Source organism: Salvelinus sp. IW2-2015, linkage group LG6.1 (genome assembly GCF_002910315.2).
Source record: "Salvelinus sp. IW2-2015 linkage group LG6.1, ASM291031v2, whole genome shotgun sequence".
NCBI lineage: Eukaryota > Metazoa > Chordata > Actinopteri > Salmoniformes > Salmonidae > Salvelinus > Salvelinus sp. IW2-2015.
Genome location: NC_036845.1, coordinates 3,267,728 through 3,283,487, shown reverse-complemented (window position 1 = coordinate 3,283,487; position 15,760 = coordinate 3,267,728). Strand labels below are relative to the sequence as shown.

The 15,760-nt window shown below is 44.7% G+C and overlaps 1 pseudogene; it reads right to left on the bottom strand.

Moving 5' to 3' along the window:
* LOC111964910 (rho GTPase-activating protein 33-like) overlaps positions 1-15,056 on the bottom strand; it is a 40,605-nt pseudogene extending 25,549 nt beyond the window's left edge.
* Between the last annotated feature and the right edge of the window lie 704 nt (positions 15,057-15,760).

Sequence of the window (15,760 nt, the reverse complement as noted above, 5' to 3'; positions counted from 1 at the left end):
GGCTAACGGAGGTCATTTGTCTGTTGTCAGGAAAATATGTCCCAAATAGACTAAGGGTTGTAATATACACAGGGTTGTCACTAGAGGTCGACCAATTAATCGGAATGGCCGAGTAAATCGGGGCCGATTTCAAGTTTTCATAACAATCGGAAATCGGTATTTTTGGGTGCCGATTTGCCATTTTTTTAAATTTTATTTTACACCTTTATTTAATCTTTATTTAACTAGGCAAGTCAGTTAAGAACACATTCTTATTTTCAATGACGGCCTAGGAACGTTCTGCCTCAGGGGCAGAACGACAGATTTTAAACCTTGTCAGCTCGGGGGATCCAATCTTTAACTAATCCAATGCTCTAACACTGATTACATTGCACTCCACGAGGAGCCTGGCTGTGCCGCGAATGCAGTACGCTAAGGTAAATTGCTAGCTAGCATTAAACTTATCTTATAAAAAACAATCAATCAATGACTGTCATTGCTCCAATATGTACTTAACCATAAACATCAATGCCTTAAAATCAATACACAAGTATATATTTTTAAATCTGCATATTTAGCTAAAAGAAATCCAGGTTAGCAGGCAATATTAACCAGGTGAAATTGTGTCATTTCTCTTGCGTTCATTGCACGCAGAGTCAGGGTATATGCAACAGTTTGGGCCGCCTGGCTCTTTGCGAACCTATTTGCCAGAATTTTACGTAATTATGACAACATTGAAGGTTGTGCAATGTAACAGGAATATTTAGACTCATGGATGCCACCCGTTAGATAAAATACGGAACGGAATAAAKMTTTTGTTTTCGAGGTGATAGTTTCCGGATTAGTCAAAGGTATATGGTTTAGAGAGAAATAGTCYACGCGTTATAATTCCTGTAATAACRTGCGGCWGAARTTGAAAGGGGTTCCTTCGTTATTTTACCGTTCATGTCTTCCATAGAGAATGTCTTGATCTACTTCAAATAAGGTCTGTGTTTCGTGCAGGCTTAAACCACCTCGACGTTTTGATACCCGTGTAAATCTCACTAGGATAAGGTAAAATTTTTCGACATATTTTCATAAATCCACTCTACAAAAAAAAAGATCTTCGCTTATATTTAGCCAATATTGATCAGAGTTACCTTGTCCTATGGATATCTACACAGTTATAAAATTGGCAAGGTGGTGTAAGCCTACACGAAACACAGACCTTATTTTAAGTGAATCTAAAAAATATCATGTGAATTATGACTCGCACTTTGGTCATCAATTCTTACCATGCCCATTATTAAAATAGGATTTCCTGCATATAGAAATGACAGTTTTTGTTTTCAACATTCATCACAGGTAACTTACTCTATTTTTATTCAAACAGTTGAGAGTATTTGTCTCCTAAGCAGACTCTTCAGTATCATTGTCACTTCAGAGCTGTGTGTGTGTGTATTTATGTATTATATTAAGTTAAAATAAAAGTGTTCATTGTTCATTCAGTATTGTTGCAATTGTCATTATTACAAAAATGTGTGTGTGTGTATGATATATATATATATATAAAACTTTTTATTTAAATAAATCAGCCAATTAATCGGTATCAGCTTTTTTTGTCCTCCAATAATCGGTATCGGCGTTGAAAAATCATAAATCGGTCGACCTCTAGTTGTCACCCCCATGAGATGAATTGGTGACAACCATCTCCATTCACAACAAAGACAGTGAGAAATGGTTTTGCCCAGATGGGGGGAGGATGGGAATTTGGCTAAAAGTATGTGGATGAGTGATTCCCGATTCTCCTTAAAATACTCAATGGGATCAAATATCAAAACCTCATGTTCAGAAGCTAAAGGCCTCTACCTGAACAAGTGTAGGAGAATCTACCGCTTTCTCAGAGAGTTGGCCTATCTTCTATCTTACAATGTCTCACTCTCACATGCCAACAGAAACTGTGACAATAACAGACTGGATAGAGTTTGGAAGGGTGCAAGCCAGGTTCAAGATCAGATTCTCCACTACTCGGCCTGTCATGAGCTCCTGCAACACCTTTAAAGGATACAGAAATGAAATCTCCTGGGCTTTTAAAACCTTCCCAGTTGTGAATCACTGTGATTGGGGACAGCGTGTCTGTTCACAGGTTATTCCTCAGCAGAAGCAGAGGATGCAGAGCTGGATAGAGTACTGCAGCTCCAGGGAAAAACATTACTCCTCAGAGTATTGGCCTAGGATCAGTACTACTCCTCCCGGGACTGACCTTACCCACACAAACCCAAACTGGTCCTGGTCAATCGCTTAGGGACAACTGACACCCTCACCGTTCCTGGGTGAGTGAGTGGGAGAGTGAGCACCTGGCATAGGCTGCTGAGGTAAATTGACTGTTAACAGTACGCCTGGACAGCCCTGCCTCCACCTGGTGTGTGTGTGTGTGTGTGTGTGTGTGTACGCACTCAGCGGGGCCCTTAGAGGCTGAAGACACTGGGGCTAAACTGGGCAAAGCTTCATCAGAATACATCAGCGCTGCATCACTTCAGCATTGAGTGTATCACACACCAAGATGTGTCTGTTCAGCCCTCAGTACAGCCCGGCCCCTTAGAGGGACTGAGTCGAGGCTGACAACGTGGCAACAGCAGAGAAACTCAACGAGCTGYGAGTCCATCATTACAAAGCAGGGGATAKGGTATTTATAGACAAGAACCCTGGCCTGTATCCAGTCTGCACTGACTGTCTGCAACATGCATTCATTCCATCTCCAACATTCTAAAACCTTAGTTCACCACCCGACTGGTACATTAAATGGATGCTAAAGGTCATTAGCGGACCACGTCATGTCGTTGCTCTTCCAGTAACTCCACACCCCTCTTCACTCTACACCAGGCTCGAGTTTCACGGGCAGCCGGTATGGAACAACAGGCACCTGGAACTGGATCTGCCATGGAAGCCACCGCTTCCAAACAACAGTTAGCTAGACGGTCAGAGACACAGGCAGGCGGTCAGAGCAGGGCAGTATCCACACACAACCTTCCGGGACAATACCAGCCGTTAATCCTAAGAGACTAGGCTCTAGGAGGTATTGTTGTACAGCAACAACACAGAGAGGTCTTCTTTAGACCAAAACCAAAGACATGACAATCCTAATGGCATTCAGGCAGGGTAATAACCCCTGCAGTCATTCACTCTCACACCCCCTCATTGATTCCACAGTAGCCCTCTTTCTCTCCACCTCCTGTTCTCTACCTTCTGCATCCTCCTCTTCTTGAACATATTGAGGACCCCTTTCAAGGGGGGCGGGGGTTCTTTTTAGATGTTGGTGTAGTCCATCTCCAGTGCTACGTATCTCCTCTGTCCATCCATCTGTCTGTCACCATCGGTCTCCCATGGTTACCTCTGCCCAGCCATCACTGTCCCTTCTCAGTGCATTCTGCTCAGAGGGACAGGTAAGTGGACCTAACATACCTGGCGGTTACGTCTGTGTGCGTGTGCACAGACACATACTTGACTGTTGAATATTTCATGGTGTGAACACACACAGCGATCTGAACCCTGGGCCATTGCCAGAGCTCAGGCTTCTCAGCTGTTCTATGAGAGGGGCAGGAGACGGACTGAAGGGCGGTCGGTCGCTTTATATAAAAGCTTGGTTTCCTTCCTAATCTATCCAGCGACAACTGGCAGTTATACAGGGCAACACAACCTCCACATCATAGCAAAACCACATAAGGGGGCTATAAAAAGGTGTCACGTTTAATGCTTCGACAAGGCCAAGAGGAGGGAGTCTTGGTGGTACAGAGAAGAACTGACCTAGAAAGCGTGTTCTGTTGAGTCTAGAGGATCCAGCATGCTATATAAACCCCCTCTCAGTTTAGACATCTTTAAATGATAAGCCCTGGTTCTCTCAGTAAGGCCACTGTCATCAGATCTCACCTCATAGTTTGAATGTTTGTGCCCTGATCCAACAGCAACAGTCCATATAATGCATGCCTGGTATTCCAGCCTCTCTTTAGGGACCGGGAAAACAGGAACTCTGATCTCTTGTTTGGGAAGAACGGCTGCAGTTGCTCAGCACCAGCTCTACCCAGTGTCTACCCAGCGTCTACCCAGCTCTACCCAGTGCCTACCCAGCTCTACCCAGTGCCTACCCAGCGTCTACCCAGCGCCTACCCAGCGTCTACCCAGTGCCTACCCAGCGCCTACCCAGCGTCTACCCAGCGTCTACCCAGCGTCTACCCAGTGCCTACCCAGCGCCTACCCAGCGTCTACCCAGTGCCTACCCAGTGTCTACCCAGTGTCTACCCAGTGCCAAGCAGTGTTGGGGAGTAGTGAACTACATGTAGCTCAACAAGTAACTTAACTACATTTAAAAGTTGGTGATAGTTGAACTAAATTCCAATCTTGGTAGTGTTTAGTACTTAGTTAATTACTTTTTTTGCCATGTAGCGGTGTAGCTAACTACTGGAACTCCACACTACTGTTCTTGCAAATAGAAAAGATGATATGGCTGAAGTAAACAAGAATTTCCTTTCTTTTTTAGCATCAGCGCTTCCCCGAATTCCCCGAATTGAAACACCGTTTTTGTGTTTAATATGCACATTCTGTAATCGTACTGCAGAGTGATCTGTTTGAGTATATGACATTTCAGATTTATATAGAATTTATCAAGAAGTAGTTTGGATGTAGTGAACTAGTTTTTGAAATTAACTTAGTGTAGTTTAACTTCCTCCAGTGTGAAGTAATTGCTAGCTTGGTAATCAATATTTTCAGAGGAGCTTCCCCAACACTGGTACAAAGTCATCCATTACTGGGTAGTGTTTGGTCCATAACAATGTGCCATAATGAACATTGCCACAGAACAGTGGGAAAACGGTGCCACAGAGAGACATGTCCACCATGGAGACATTCAGGGAAATAAGACAAAACAATCATGCATAGAATATCTACCAGAATATCAGATCACTCACACCACACTGGGTAAAGCCACACACAGACATTATTGTGCTGATGACATACAGAGGTTGACAATACTTGTAATAATTGTTGACCGCATGCACAAGTTGTACATTTACACACACGTGCAGACAGACCACCACACCACATATAGACAGGCACAATACGTACCCACAGACATAAAGAGGTGCATACAGACAGTTTGGGTAGATGGAGACTTACCAGACATGACTGTCCGGCTCATAGCGCGTATAAACATGGTGCATTTCCCAACCCACTGGGGTCACGACACTTCACACAGAAAAAGAAAATGAAGGAAGCACATTTAATTTCCGTCCCTTCATACAAGAGGCTTATTGTGTGTAGACAAGAGACAATACACTCTAGACTGCTTCCTGAGGGATTTGAGTAAGTTGAGTTCACAGTTGATTCTGGAGAGAAAGTCAGACTTTTGTTTAGCCTAATTGTTGGAGGGTACATTTTTTATATATATTTTTTTAACATTGAGGATTTAATCCACAATGTTATTGAGCTTTGCTGTAACACCAAGTGGCCTGTGTTGAGAGCTAGAGCGAGAGGACTTGGCTGACTGTTCACGCTCCATCATAAAGAGCCAAACCCAACCAGCCTTAAATCTAACGTAACAAGGCCATGCATCAACACCACTGCTCTGAAAGCCTTCTCCACTCTGACACAATTAAAAGATCACTTGATTCCCATACAGAACCATCCCTATAATAGTGCCATCTAACCCATAACCCACAGTGAGAATCGTATCTCAAATGCCTATACTGGTTTTGAATACTCCTCTTTGTTGACAACAACCCTTGGTATTTTGATAAGTCAGTCACATACCATTTTTAACAGTCTAACCTTGATGGTTGTCAGCACGGACAGCACTCATTGTGCTTGGGCTTCCCAGTATTCAGCGAGTGAAGCGTTGGCACACTGTCTGTCTGTCTGTCTGTCTGTCTGTCTGTCTGTCTGTCTCAGAGGGAGTTGACTCATTTGGTTAGTTGAGGTGGGAGGAGCAGACAGACATGGGTCACACACAGGGTTCAACACACTAAGGAAATGGGTTAAATGTGACCGTTTTGTTCCTTCTTTAGATAGGCCTAAGTCGTGTGTGTATAAAAATTTGGCCGTGCTATGCTGTGTGTCTGTTGTGGGGGGGTTAGGCTGAGTGAATGTAGGGAGTTATTGGCGCAGCAGCGCCTCTTCACACTCAGGAGCTGAAGAATCGGCTTGTCCCAAACGGCCATTCACAAACTTCTACAGATGCACAATCGGAGCATCCTGTCGGGCTGTATCACCGCCTGGTACGGCAAGTCATACTGCTCGCCACAACGTAAGCTCTCCGAGGGTAGTGAGGTCTGGCAGAACGGCATCCCGGGGCAAAATACCTGCCTCCAGGACACCTACACCACCCGATGTCACAGGAAGGCCATTAAGATCATCAAGGAACAACAACCACCCAGCCGCCTGTTACCCGCTTATCATCCGAAGGCGAGGTCAGTACGGTGCATCAAAGCAGGACCGAGAGACTGAAAAACAGCTTCTATCTAAGGCCATCAGACTGTTAAACAGCACCACTAACATTTAGCGGCGCTGCCAACATACTGACTCAACTCCAGCCAGTTTAAAAATGGGAATTGATGGAAATTATGTAAAAATGTACCACTAGCCACTTTAAACAATGCACTTATATATTGATTTACATACCCTCAATTACCATCTCATATGTATATACTGTACTCTATATCATCTACTGCATCTTGCCATCTTTATGTAATACATGTACCACTAGCCACACTTTAAACTATGCCACTTTATGTTTACATACCCTACAGTATATCTCATATGTATATACCGTACTCTTACACCTACTGCATCTGCCTATGCCGTTCTGTACCACCACTCATTCATATATCTTTATGTACATATTCTTTATCCCTTTACACTTGTGTGTGTGTATAAGGTAGTAGTTGTGGAATTGTTAGGTTAGATTACTTGTTGGTTATTACTGCATTGTCGGAACTAGAAGCACAAGCATTTCGCTACACTCGCATTAACATCTGCTAACCATGTGTATGTGACTAATAAAATTTGATTTGATTTATTTGAGTTCAGCTAGGCTTACTGTACCCTATGAATCACACATGAGTGAGGCTGTTCCATGAACCTTACTAAGTCTCAGGCATTGAATGCGTTTAAAATGCTGACTAGAGTCAGTGGGCAGCCTGTTGGTCTGTGCAGAGCAGACATTGGTGTTTGTGATGTGGGAGTGAGGCTCCATGCTTTGTAGTCAGCCAGAGCCTTACCAACAGTTGCCGAGATCCTCCGTCATGTGGGCAGCATCGCTATGGTAACGCAGCGTGTTTTTGCATGTCAGGCCGTGAGAGGGAGATTGTGTGCTTGCTCGTGCTTATAAAGGACTGCATGGATAAGATTTTGGTGGACAGGATGTCAGAGTAGGATAAGAGAGTGTGTGGATGTGCATGCTAGAGTGTGTGTGTGTGTGTGTGTGTGTGTGTCTCTCTCACAGGGAAAGAAAAATAATGGTGTGAGAGCCTGATTCAACTACTTCTGTCCTTGTGCGATTGAGAGGGTTTAAGTAGGATCAAATGTGCTTGACTATGTGGGGTGAACTGGACAGTGTGTGTGCAGGGGTGTGTGAGCAACATGAGTGTGTGTTTCTCTCATTCCTCTGACTCTGAACTTGACACATAAGTTGGTGTAGCGACAGTGGCCAGCAACTCTCTCATGCCTGTAGGTGTATAGAGTGAAGTGGGTCTCACACACACACAGATTTAACACATATGCACCATATACTTATGACGACTAAAAAACAACAAGCTCAAAACCACTCTGCATAAATCAATCCTGACAAATCTCTCATAACTAAATCCCTGGCTGGCTATTATTACGATGATTGTTTTGTCTCTGCGGCTCAGCAGGAGTCCTGGATCTTGACCCCAAAAGAAGACAATAGGATAGAGGGTCAGTCAAGCAGAAGAAGAGCCATTTGTTATTGTCCCTTTTCTCCCACGGTCAGTAAACCCCCCCACTCCAAGCGACGCTGTCTTCACAGTCAAGGAGACTTTGGTCTGTCCTCTTCAGGTCACAGCACAACGTTGGCTTGGGTTGGTTGGCTGGGTCTGGCTTGGGTCCGGCTTGGGTTGGTTGGGTGGGTGGGTTTGGCTTGGGTTGGTTGGGTGGGGTGGGTCTGGCTTGGGTTGGTTGGGTGGGTGGGTTTGGCTTGGGTTGGTTGGGTGGGGTGGGTCTGGCTTAGTTCAGTGGGTTGGCTTGGGTTGAATGGGATGATGATAAATGGGAAAACCCAGAAGATGGCCGCATGTTCCATCAAACATAGATAAGAGGAAGACTTTACTTCTTCTGTCTTCTGAGTGGCAACCTTGCCAACAGAGAATACTACAGCCCAAAGGGTGAATGTCTGTTTGCGTAACCCAGCTGCTCCAACAGTTTTGCGTGTTGTCTAGAACTCCCCCTGCTACTCCTCCATGCCCCATCCCCTGCTTCTCTCACTCKTCCATTTCACTCACTTTCTGTATGAAAGAGGACAATGAGTATCCCCTACCCTTTTACACCCTCCTTCCCTCTTTCTCCAGGGGGAAGAATAGATTCAAAGAGTGTCCTTTCATGCTCACTCTCCCTCCTCCTCCTCTCTTTCGTAGCAACCCAGTGTAATAGAAGTGTCAGCCCCTCTTTCTCTGAGGACTGAATAAGTGGGWAATGTTGGGAGACGGGTCTTGGGAGAATTCGGGGGAGGCGGGGTGAGGAGGAACGGCATCACAAATCTGCTCTTTTCGTTATTGTCATCATCTGCAAGTGGTCGCGGCTGGGCTAATGTGATGTGAATGGGCCAGTGTGGGCCAAGTACAGTGGCGGCTACAAGTGGTGATCTGTCACGCCGGACACACTGCACACGTGGGGGGAGGGGGTGACGGAGACAGACATGGACTGTTGTTCAAATCCAGGGGCTACTACGGTGACAGGAGCTTGGGGACTGGACATGGGGGAGAAGCATCAGCCTGGATCCAGACACGAGAGGCTATGGGTCAAGTCATTCAGCAGGTTGACAGCCCAATAGCACATGTAAACACACTCAGTGAGGTATAGCTAGATAGTCACAACACAACGCTAGACTGCACATGATTACTTTTCACGTTTCACGCAACATTAGGCCCCATGGTTATTGATGTAGTATGCCATCACTAACACTGTAGAGATGTACCAGAGGGGTGCTTCCTCTGTCTCTCAGCCTCAATACAACTTTACTGTGAGTGTGTTTCTAATGCATGAGCTCCGTTAGCCCCTCCCCCACCACTGCCCTCTGACCTTTCATAGAACAAAACAGGCCTTGGCCTTCCCATTCAGCCATGCCACGCCATCCCCTCACCTCCTATTGATCTCGCCCAACCCCCAACACACCAAAAAAGGAAACACATTCACCCATCTACCACGCCAGTCCCTCCCTCCCTTTACTCCTTCAGTCTAATGCAGAAACCCCCCCCCTGAGTTGGCATGGGAAGCCATAGGGAAGGCTAACTGAGATGGAAGGCTGGGGAGGGTCAGGGTTGTGCAAGAATGGAGCAAGGTGGGCTCTATCAATGACATTCCAGAAGAGGGTCCCTGGGAAACAGACAGTCCTCTTACAGTCCCCGTCACCCACGTTACCCAAAAAGCGGCTCTCTGGAAGCCCCGTCCTCTTTCTTCCACGCGACAGGAAAGACAGAGCCACCGGCAGCATACTAAACACCAAACACTGCCCTCATTCCAGCTGCAGCCATGTGAGATACAGAGACACAAGAGGGAGAGAAGAGACTTAAAAAGTAGAAAAAAAGAGAGATGTGGGTGAAGAAAGAAGGAAAGAAAAGATAGAGGGTGAATTCGTCAGAAGACTGACTGTTGTGAACAAGTGTGTGGCTGTGTGTAGCGAGACATGAGGGACAGTGGACGAGGGGGCCGTTTGTGTTGGTACGGAACAATGTGGGCATGGCTTCAGAACAGATGTTTCTATAGGGGCAGGCAGCTGTCACCCAGAGCATCTGACTGCAGCGGAGAGAGAGAAAAACCATAAGAGGGAAAGAGAGAATGGCTGAATGAAAACACTAACAGAAAACAAATGATCCATATGTGGAGGTCTGGTGGGGGAAAACAAGGTCCCCAGCCATGGTAAAGGGGAGGGAAGGGGTTCTGAAGACATGCTTCAGCAGTGTGTGGAGGATGTCCAGGCAACATGAAAGATTTTAAACTATAGAGCTAGCATGTATAGTGGCTGAGAATATGGACGGACAGAGGACTACACTCCAGGATAGTGACTTTGTGTCTGTACTGCATAGGCAGGCATGCTGTCTGTTTAGTCAGTGTCTCTTCAAGCTGCTGTATATGGGCTTGGACAACCAGGATATGAATCATAATGCAAAACTAGTTTATAGGCACTGACTGTACTGTAAGTCATGGATAGAAGGGTGATCCATGAGGCAAACAGATATTGACATAGCACACATTCCAGCCTCCAGGCTAAAACAGACAGAGAGAAGAGTAGTGAGAGGGGGAAGGGAGGAAAGTCGTAGGTTTGTATACAGGTTAATGTACTGTAAATAAACCATATATGATCGTACACAGTATTAGCACAGACATCTAATGTTAAGCACCCATTAAAGAGTATTTTTCAATTTCCAGGGTGAGTAGTGTGTGTGTGCGCACGCGTTGGGTGTGGCTGGCTTTTCCTCTGAGGGCGTAGAGCAGATGATGGGTGACAGGGCGGGAGGCAGTGCCCTCGCCCAGATCAGACCAGCCCTTCTCCGGCCTGAGGCGGGACTCTGTGACACCCCTTGGCCCCAAGCTGTCAGCAGCAGCCCTGTGAGCCCAGCTACAGGTGCAGAACGACAGATTTTTACCTTGTCAGCTTGGGGATTCAATCTAGCAACCTTTTGGTTACTGGCCCAACGCTCTAACCACTAGACTACATGCAGCACCACATTTTGGCGAGCTGCTTGAATAATATGCCACAGAATAAGCACACAGGACAAACAATAGGCGTAGTAGTGCTCCGAAGTTGTCATACTAGATCTAAACATCTGTCCTCACGGTGAGTCCACATGCAGGGGGAAGTAGAGACGAGCAGAGAGCAGCACTGAGCACACAGGAGGACTGTCTGACCGTCACCCCTGACAACAAGATGTGCGCTGCCTAAACCAGTCCCCCCCTGCCTCTCTCCACATCCTCATTTTAGCTCAAACATAAACCGCTTGCTTTGTGACTGAATGTTGTTGTTAATGCAGCTATGTTTGTTTCCTTTCTTAGTATACGGTATGTGATAAAATAATTATCTGTCAGTGAGGAACCAAACCAGTGGCCAATGACAGACCAGTGTGGCCAGAACGGCTAGTGATACAGAGACCGTAAGCAGCCATTGATTTGTGTGTGTGTATTCTGTGCTTGTGCTCCATTACAGGCAGATCCACACAGGTGTTTATCTCTAGGGGGGAGAGAGAGAGAGAGCAAGAATTCAGGGTAGAGAGAGGAAGGGAGTAGGAGGGCCTCACAGTAAACAGGAAGCTGGGAGAGATGGAGAGGATTATTGGTGGGCGTGCCCGTGCTGTGACATGTCTCTATTTTCTACCTTTCTCTCCATCTTCCTGTCTAGGTTCTCTTTCTACCTTATTTGTACATTGAGGACATCTTTATGTAATTTGTGCAGCCCAAGTGGCAGAGGGGGAAGGGAAAAGTGGAATAGAATGTGAGGTTACGTAACATCAGTGCTGATTCTGACAAACATCAAAATCAACCATTCCTCTCATGTTTACTTGTTATAATAACGCTGGTGTGCCGAGGACAGGGAGGGAGTGTGTGTGTGTGTACTGAGGCACTTCCCTGACCACTCCAACTCCTCAGGTCATCAATGGTAGCAAGAAGGGACCACAGCTGGGAACAAGCTTCAATAGTATTAAATTAACCAGAGCACATCAGAGCAACACAACTAACATGGGACCGGATGCATAAATAAAAGGATGTATTATTAGAGAGTTCCTTTCTGTACAGTAAGAGCCCCCTATCATTCAGCTGTTGGCAGCCACAGGCCAAGCATTTCATTCTCCTGTTGGCAAGTGAGCATCCCTGGGGAGCATTTACATTAAAACAAGCATGTTGAAAACAACTAGCATTTGAGTTCAGTTGGGGCTGGGATAGGCTAATTTGTGCTGCAACGGAAGCCTAATCTTTATAATAGTCTTACTACAAATACATACATAAAAACTACACACACATTGAACTGCAGCCGACTACACACTGAGCCAACAATGTGAAGGAAGCAGAATAACTTTTGCTCAGCAAATGTAATGGCCAAGCGTAAAAGGCTCTTAAAACAACATTACCATCAGTCTGCATTGATTTTCCTCTTACCGAACATTGCAAGTGACCGTACATGAGACAATTAAATGGAAATCAATTAGGTATGTAGCCAGTGAGTCCATCCAACAGCTGTAAATAAACCGTCTGTCCGAAACAAAGACACACACAGAGTATTTTTCTGTCTCTGTTGCTCAATCTCTGTATGGTATACACAAACAGACACACACACTGTCTCCGTCGTTCTGTCTCAGGCCCTCAGTCTTATTCAATCTCTGAAACACACAGCTCCTGCCAGACAGTGTTATGAAGATGCTGGGTTTGCAATTAAACACCTTGATCGCCCACTGCTGCTCACACTGGAGGCAGAATCCTCAAACTGACTATTGGGGAGAGCAGGTAAGCTACACCAGCTGGACATGGAATCAGAATGACAACATTCTTGGACACTGGAAAGGGTTCTGACTAGGGAGGTCAACGTAACCAATGGGTCTTGAGATTGTGAGATGGAGGCTAAACTATAGCCTTGAGCGAAGCATTAAACTCAGGACTGACAACATAGTAATGCTTCTCTAGAACATGGAACCAACTATCTATCTGAAGCCAGTGAGTCTATCGAACAGAGCCACAATAATGACCATAAGATTTAGTTCCATAAAGGAAAAAGCAGTAATGACACACATGCCTTGTTTTGCCAGGCATTAGAGAATACAGAAACATAAAACAGGCCTGGCTATTCCTAGTTTTCCAAGGGAAATGTAATGTACAGTCTGAGAATAAACATAGGTGACATAAGCTGAAGCTAAGCACCAGTTCAGCCTGTTTCAGCTGTAACATACTGGGTCCACTGCGGTTGGGTAGATTAATGACAGACTGATCATTAATGACAGAAATACCCTGTGCTGTGGCTAAGAGCCAGTCTTGGGACCTAACCCAAATTACTAATTGTCAGTCTTGAGAGCAGTAGACTCATGGATGGAGGGGGATTTGTGTCCTCTGATCATAAACCACCATATTCTATGGTAGAACGACCTCAAGGTCTATTGAAAACACTGCTGTGTGTAAGAATAATGCCACGTTCACGTGCTAGTCAAATATAGGAAGTCAGAAATTTCAGAGTTTCCTAGTTCTGACTGGCACGTCAACGCGGCATAACTCGAGGGGAGCAGACAAGATATCAACATAGAGTTGGCATGCCAATCGCTCCATTCAATCAAAGACAATATTTCAAGTTGCACAGCACATTTATGACTAACCATAAGGTCTAATGCGCCTGTACCTTAGGAAAACACGAAGTCAGTGAAGTGATGTTAAAGTGCAAGAAGACGGCACAGCGTTGAAACGGTCTGAAGTGATACTTCATCACGCTGATGCACAGTTATCTGGAATCAATTGTTTTCCCATTGGACTAATTGTATCCACAAGCGAAGTAAAGGGACATTAACAATCTTCTATCTGAAAACGTTGCAGCCCGACAATGGGAAACAGATTCATTGTATTGTGCTGCGCATAACATTCGTTTCTTTAGTACTAACTTAACATCATATTAGCTACATTAGTGTCTCTTTGTTGTGAGACTAACGTTAAGTTGGCAAAGAGCTGCACGCTGTTGTTCATCATTGTGGCTTGCGCGCAATTAATGAAATGGAAGCCCCGGCCAGAGTAGACAAAAGATGGTCAGTTTTCAAAACTGTTTGAGCTGGCAAACAGTAACAAGGCAATCATAATAATATTAGTTAGCCTTGCTAGATTGTGTTAAACTGTGACACGTTGTAGACCGCACATAAATACTGATATTAAGCCAAGTGATGAATGCCCAGTAAAACCGAATCACCCTGTCTGGCTGACAGACAACACCGCCATTCATACTTATATTTCAAGGGAGGGGCGCGCGATGTGGCTAACTGGAGCTAGCTAGCACACTAGATGAAATAAATAACTAGTTAGCTAGCTCAAATGAGCTAAAAAAGCGGAATCTGGCTGAATTACATTAGCTATATGGTTTAGTTGGTTATTGTCTTTATCTGATCAACTATGTCAAATGACTTAAGCGAAGCAGTGACAGGCCAGGGTTCAGCAGTGCCCCTGTAACTAATGGCAACAACGGACTAGACAGCATCTTCAGTTTGCCAGACTAGTTATCTGTGACAGACGTGGTACGAAAAACAAGCTAGCACATGTTTTGTGGCCAAAATAAAAAAACATTTTCACTAGCCTCGTGTCTACGGACACATATGCAGCCTGAAATAAAACAAAATTACTTACCACCATTCCGATATCCAGGTTCGGGGGAAAGGGTCGGAGGGTCTCCGTCTTCAAATTCCAATCTCACTGGTTTAAATTAATGTTTGATTGATGCATTCGTTAAAGTGGCCCTCTTTTCCTTACATTGATACGTAACGTTAGCAAACTATGCCAACAGTTTACCTCACATTTAGAAAATGTCGAAGCATCATTGCTAGTTGATGTGAATCTAACACGAAAAGGGACCAAACCACTCGTCACTAGCCCCTCCAAGACAGGACTGGGAGGAGGGACGGGGACCACGAGGGGGTGGCGAAATCTAGTTCTTTGCTTTGGCAAAAACACTTATTTTCAGCGAGATCCTCATGAAAATGTAGACAAATGTCCCCATATTATCGACGACATAATTTGCTAGTTAGAAATATGAATATAAGTTCTCGGTTCATGTAAAGTCGGACTTTCTACATTGTCAGTATATTGCATTCATTGCCTCAATTCAGGCAATGATGGGACGTTTCAACACACGTGTGGTTGAAATGTGGATAAGCAGTGTCTATCCGCCGATACCAAAAACTCAAAGGGATATGCGTATTTTATGGTAACGCAAAGATAGCGTGAAATGCTCTAGCTAACCGTAAATAAGATAACATTATTTTAACGACGCCAACAATGATACATCAACCATTTTTTGTATCTTCATTGATCAGCCAATAATACTCGTTTAGATTGAGGTGATATTGCTCCCCTTATTTGTGTGAATGCTGAGGTCCAGTTGATGCCCCCCGTCAGACAAAGCCGCAAGAAGCAGACTGGCTATCTATCCTTTCTTTATGCTTTCAAGTTACAACAAAATCAATTCAGCTAGCTCGCTGTCTTTTTCCTCGAATTATATTTAGATTGTATCAAATCTCACCAATCATTTATCATCCAATTACTTTCCTAGACAGACATCCTAATCTGTTTTAACACATTGCTATTTCCTAGAAATTGTGCACTGTGAGGGCAAAAGGTTTAAGTTCCACTATAACTTTCCTAGTCTCAAATCAAATCCGCAACAGTATTATCCTATATTCCCCCATTGTTTAGCACACTTGAGAATGCCTTAACCCTCTGGCTATGGTAACATTGAATACTCCAATCGTAGTTGGCCAAAATATTCAACATGAGTTATCTTAAAAGCTGACATTATCTTCTATTTTGTATACCATTACAATTTAAAGCAAGGTATGTATATTAA